Here is a 6400-nt window from a genome sequence, read left to right on the forward strand (position 1 = left end):
AATTTGGTTACATTAAGCACAATAACCAGAATGGTTGATTTGAAAGATGCTTACTAAAAAATGTCAAAATTCAGGGTATTATAAATTTTCTAAGGTTCATTCAGATGTATACAGGATTTTACCCAAATGTCCATGGGCATTATTATTACTTACACAGAAAGCTTTAATCTGAAGTCACCTTTGGCACCCTCAAAATATTTAAACTATGAACTTCTTCAGTGGAATTATATATTTGAAAGTTGTGGCCTCAAAGTACTGACAAAATAAAGGAGATCACCTATCAGAATATGCCAGGATGATGAAACATTTCTCACTGACAGTTTGCTTAGAAGGATCAAACAACCACTACCCTCCCCCAAAACTGGAAATAAATGGTCTTGAGCTTGAGAAGGAGTAAACAATGGATCTTGGGATATACAAAGATCAGAGGCTTTTGCATTATCCCACAATTGCTAAAAAGTCGGACAAATGCACACAATTCATAAGCCAGAGCAGGCTTGCTCCACACTTCATGAACATCTGGATCTGTAGCAGGATGTAGCTGAATAGGTAAAACACAGATTCACCATTGTGTTTCCTTGGGATTGCCTTTGCCAAGATCATAAGGATATCAATCAACTGTATCTTGGAACAATGTCTCATTTTGTCACCTTGCAGAATGCTGTCTGTGACAACACCAGCCTCAAAGGCAGCATATTCATTCTGGAAGTAGCTGGCCCAGAGAAGATCCCATGGGTAAGAATAGCATAAGCCTTGGTGGCTCCTCAGAGTAGCTTGTCTGCAGCATGGCAGGTGGTGCTACACATATCAGCCATGTCCTCCATGAAGATAGCCATGTGGTCCTTCATGCCACTTACCAGAACCATCCAGTCCACTTTATTTCTTCCTCTCTTTGTGAATGAAGGAAAATTCCATATTCACCTTGTCTGCAGTTTATATGACCCTTGTAGCTCCCGTCACATCAGGTAAATGATAATACAGTTCCTCCACTTGGCAATGTTCTCCTGAATTCACTATAGGACTGCAGGCTCCACAGACAAATTATCCACTGGAATGTTGAAGAATCCCTGGACCTGAGAGGCATGCAGGTCCATGGTGATGATGTGATCTGCCCCAGCAAGAGCATATTGGCCACAGGTTTTGCAGAAATCAGAGCATGACTCTTGTCCTTTTTATCCATCTTATCAAGAGTATGGAAAACATGGGATCATAGAAGTCACCCTGGATGATGCTGTGATCTTATCAGTGTTGATCATGATGAAGAGCCCCATCAGGTTGTTTTTGATTTCTCCATAGCCACTCTGGATGTTATAGACATCTTTGCCCTTCCTGCTTCCACTGACCTCAAGGCTGGTCTCCTGGTTGCTGAACTTCTTAGTGACCACTTTGCTCAGCTCCAGGCCCATCAAGTCATCCAGGTCCTGCTGGGACAGGTCCTGGTGCAAGCTGCTACTAAAGAGCATGATGTCCGGCACGGTGGAGGTGGCGGGAGTACTCGAAGGTGCCATGGGAATGGGAAAGCATGGCTGTCTTGTCTGGTTTTGATGTCACAGTGATTCTGGCATTATAGAATTATTTGTGAATTATTTTTTTCTTTTTGAAGCTTTAGGAAGCATATTGTAGAATTGGTATTATTTTTTTCCTTTAATTTTAGGACAAATGATCTGTCAAACTATTTGTATCTGGATTTTTTTTTGTGGGAAAGTTAGCTGCAATTAAATATTTTTCATAGATAAAATTTTTATTTCTTGTGTAGGTGTTAGTTGTATCTTTCAAGAAATTTGTCCTTTTTATCTAAGTTGCTGAATTTATTGCCATAAATATGTTCACAGTATTCCCTTATTATCTTTTAAATATTCATGGAATCTATTGTTAATTCCCTTATTCCTGATTTTGGTAACTAATGTCACCTCTCTTTTATCTTTTTTTTCTAGTAATCTAGCTAAAATGTATATCAGTTTTATTGAAGTTATTAAAGAACCACTTTTTGGTTTCATTGTTTTCTAAAATTTTTTTCTGATTTCTAGATAATTTATGCTCTGGTATTTATTTTATTTCCTCTTTCTACTTTGGAAGCTGATGTCATTGACTTGAGGTAATTCTTATTTTCCAGTGTAAGTATTGAATACTTTAAATTTCTCCCTAAGTACTGTTTTTTTAGTGGCATCCCATATGTTTTGTTATGTTCTATTAATTTCATAGGGTTGTTGTACCAAAGTGTTATAAACTGGGTAGCCTTACCCAATAGAAATTTTATTCTTTCAAAGTTCCTAGAGGCCAGAGTCCTGGATCAAGGTGTCAGCAGGGTCATGCTCCCTCTGAGACTCTCGGCACAATCTTCCTTGACCCTTCCTGGCTTTTCTTTTCTTTTTTTTTTTTTTTTAAACTATTTTTTTCTTTCTCAATTTTTTTATTTTTGTTTTTTTGCAGGTAGGGGGTGCAGCTCTGTCTTTCATTTTATTTTTATTTTTTTTTAATTTTTATTTATTTATTTATGATAGTCACAGAGAGAGAGAGAGAGGCAGAGACATCCTTCCTGGCTTTTCATGGTAGCAGTAATCCTTGGTGTACCTTGGCTTGTAGGTGCATTATACTGATCTCTGTGTCTGTTATCATGTGATGTTCTTTCTGTGTGTGTCTCTTCTCTTGTAAAGGCACCGATTGTATTAGATTAGGGCTCACTTGATCCAGTGTTACCTCATCTTGAGTTAATTAATTATACCTGAGATGCTCATTGTTTAGAACTTGAACGTAATTTTGGGAGGGGGTACAATTTAACCCATTATAATTGTAGTTTTTATCTTGAAAGTTTGATTTGGGTTAAAAAATCTTCCATGTCTTAACTTTTGGACATGTGGAATATATTTATAATAACATTTCTAATGTATTTGTCTCCTAATTCTAACACCTGTGGCAGCTCTGATTCAGTTTATATTGATTGGTTTTCTTTTTTTTTTTGATTGGTTTTCTTATCATGAATCATATTTTCCTGGTTTTTGAATGTGTGATGTATTTTTTAAGTTTTATTGAGGTATTATTAAATTCTACATATTTAAGATATCCAATGTGATTATATATATATATATATATACACACACACACACACACACACACACACACAGTGAAATGATTACTATAATCAAGCTAATTAACATATCTGTCATTTCATAGAGTTACCTCCCTCCTTTTTGGGTAAGGAATCTTAGCATTCAAATATATAGCACATTACCACTAACTATAGTCTCCATACTGTACATTCAGTTTCCAGAACTTATAACTGAAAGTTTATTGTACCCTTTGACCAACATCTCCCTATTTCCCCCACATCCTCAACCCCTAATAACTACTATTTTACTCTGCTTCTATGAGTTTGACTATATTTGGTTCCACATATAAGTGAGATCATGCCATATTTGTCTTTCTCTGTCTGGCATATTTCACTTAGCATATGTCCTTAAGGTTCATCCATGTGGTCACAAATGGCAGGATTTCCTTCTCCTTCAGGCAGAATAATATCTCGCTGTATAAACATATCACATTTTCTTTATCCATTCATCCATGATAGCTACATACGTTGCTTCCATTAGGGCTACTGTGAATAACTGCAACGAATACGGGAATATAGATATCTCAAGAGTGATTTTATTCCTTTGATTATACACACAGAAATAGGATTGATGGATCATATGATAGTTCATTTTTTAATTTTTCTGAGGGAACTTCATACTGTTTCCCATAAAGGCTATACCAATTTATATAACCATCAGTGTTGTAGAAGAGTCCCTTTCACCACATCCTTACCAACACTTATTTTATTTTGTTATTTTGATAATAGTCATATTACTGGGTATGAGGTGATATCTCATTATGGTTTTGATTTGCATTTCCCGATATTAAGTCTTTTTTTTGTGGTCTGGTCATTTCTATTAAGTCTTCTTATCACATACATACATGAACAAATAAGTGAGTAGGGTGGGAGGAAACTTTTGAAGTAGATGATATGTTTGAGGTGATGAGCTTGATTATGGTGATGACTTCATGGATATATATGCTTTTCTTCAAACTCCTAAAGTAGAATACACTAAATATGTGCAGCTTTTTGTGTGTCAATCATAATCAATAAAGTGTTTTTTAAAAAATACTTTACTAAAAAATACTTTACTATAGTTTTAGTAGGGCTTCAGGAAATATTGTAATTAGATGCATGTGCTCAATCTACCATATTGAAATAGAGTCATTGTTAGTCACTATTAACATTCTTCTAAATATTCTTAGGATAAAAAGATGTCTTCAAAGTGTGCACTTGTAAAACTTCAAATTCCAAAGTAGCTCTTTGTCCCTTGAAATTGAAAATAAGGAAAAGTCAGGGCACCTGGGTGCCTCAGTTGGTTAAGTGTCTGCTTTCGGCTCACATTATGATCCCAGAGTGCTGGGATTGAGCCCTATGTCAGGCTCCCTGTTAAGTGGAGAGTCTGCTTCTCCCTTTCCTCTTGCTCCTCCTCCCAGTTTATGCTTCTCTTTTTCCCTGTCAAATAAGTCATCGTCATTGAAATTAGGTTTCTCACTTTTTGAAGAAACCTAATTTTCACATTTTTCTGAAACAGAGGCACATTCAGAGAGGTTTGATTATTTGGGAGTGTTTCTTGTGCATTATCATTTTGAAGATGGTTTGGGTTATGGAATTCTTCTGTAAGTAATTCAAGAACTCAAAAAATATAAGGAGAATGTTGAAAATAAGTAGTGTCATTCTTTAAACATTAATCTGTAATACCTGGACTTACTCCTTGCTCAATCAGCTTAGCCCTCTTTTGTTCCAGGACAGATACTCTAAATAATATGAAGCTGGTCTCTGCCAATGACCTTTCTAGTGTGAGCTTGAGACGCTCCCTCCTTTTGTATGTCAGTTTCCATGGAATTTTTCATTTAAAAGCAAGGCTTACCTATCTGTGCTAACCTGGATAAAATGTTCTTGTTACTATTTTATAGTGTTGTTTATATTTTCTAGTCCCAGTTTGTTCAACTTTACAAAGTTTTGGCATTCTTTTTAGAGAAAATTGCTTAAGAAAAGAAACCAGTGTTGTATACAAACTCTTCATTTTAAATACCCCCTTTCTTGCTTTTAATTCAACTGCAATTAAGTGGAAATTTGTAACTCTTAAATGTTGTATCAATTGTAGTTTAGTTTTGATTGATCTTATAGGATAGTGCTCAAACTTTTTTTTTTTTTTTTTTGATGCAAGGTTTCATTTGGAAGGTTAAGACATGTACCAATGAGCCTAGATGAATTTGCTATTTTGTTGTTTGGCAACAGTTGGGCTATGTTTGTGGAAATAATGTGCCCCCCCCGCCCCGGGCTTTTTTTTTTTTTTTTTACCCTTGTGGCTATTCTTACTATATGTTGCCAAGTACCAAAAAGATAGGCATTTTCAAAGTCCATGATAATATATGATCACAGTACAGATAGTTTTTTCTTCCTAATCTTTACCCCAATTTAGGGAACTAAAATCTCATTTGTTAAGTCATTATTAGGAGAAATAACTTCTCCATTCTTTGTAAGCTTGCTTTAGGAAAGAAGACTTTTTATTTCTCCCTTTAATTAAAGTATACAACGGACTTTTCAAAACAAATATGAATCTAATATAATTTTTCTAATAAAAAAGAGGAGCTGCAAGAGAGATTTTACATATGGTTTCTAAAACTATACTTAAAAAGCAAATACTATCTTCTTTAGGCACTTGTTCCATGAAACTTTGTGAATTTAAAAGAGTAAAGAATCAGAGCAAATTAAAAAATAAATGTGGGGTGGAGTTATTTTTTGAAGCACTGCCATGGGTTTCCTGGCTCAGCTGGTAGGAGATGTCAAACAATAAACTGAAATAAATGAATACAAAAACCAAATAAGAACCATAACTTACACAAGGATGTGTTTTAAGTTTGGGAGAAATAGTTGTTGCTTTGGCTGACAGGGCCCCGTTGTTCAGTTTTGCTTATTAAATCAGAACAAATATATTGACATGCACTTCGACATACATACACAGTTTTTCAAAGTGACTCTTCCTAATATTGGAAATTCTTGGCTACTCTCCAGTCTAAGGAGAGGTTAGCCAAAGACTAAAGCTTTATTAAGACCACCCGAAATGTCAGACTCCACCCCTCCTCTGAATCTGTGCCACTGTAATACAAATGGAGAAAACTTAAAGGGATGGAGGGTGAAGTGGAGGGCAGATGGGAGAGAGGAACAGGAAAGGGAGGCAGAAGAAAATGCAATTTTTCATCAGATGACATTAAATTTTCCTTCCTTTCTTTCTTTCTGCTTTCTGAATAGATGAAGACACAAAACCATTACATCAGTTCCTTATTTGCATAGATATTTTGTGTTTGTTGTGTGTAGCCAGAAGAA

At 35.5% G+C, this 6400-nt stretch overlaps 1 pseudogene; it reads right to left on the reverse strand.

Moving 5' to 3' along the window:
* Positions 1-438: 438 nt before the first annotated feature.
* On the reverse strand, positions 439-1508 carry LOC121479370 (annotated as a pseudogene).
* Between the last annotated feature and the right edge of the window lie 4892 nt (positions 1509-6400).

This window comes from Vulpes lagopus, chromosome 20 (genome assembly GCF_018345385.1).
Source record: "Vulpes lagopus strain Blue_001 chromosome 20, ASM1834538v1, whole genome shotgun sequence".
In the NCBI taxonomy this organism is placed as follows: domain Eukaryota; kingdom Metazoa; phylum Chordata; class Mammalia; order Carnivora; family Canidae; genus Vulpes; species Vulpes lagopus.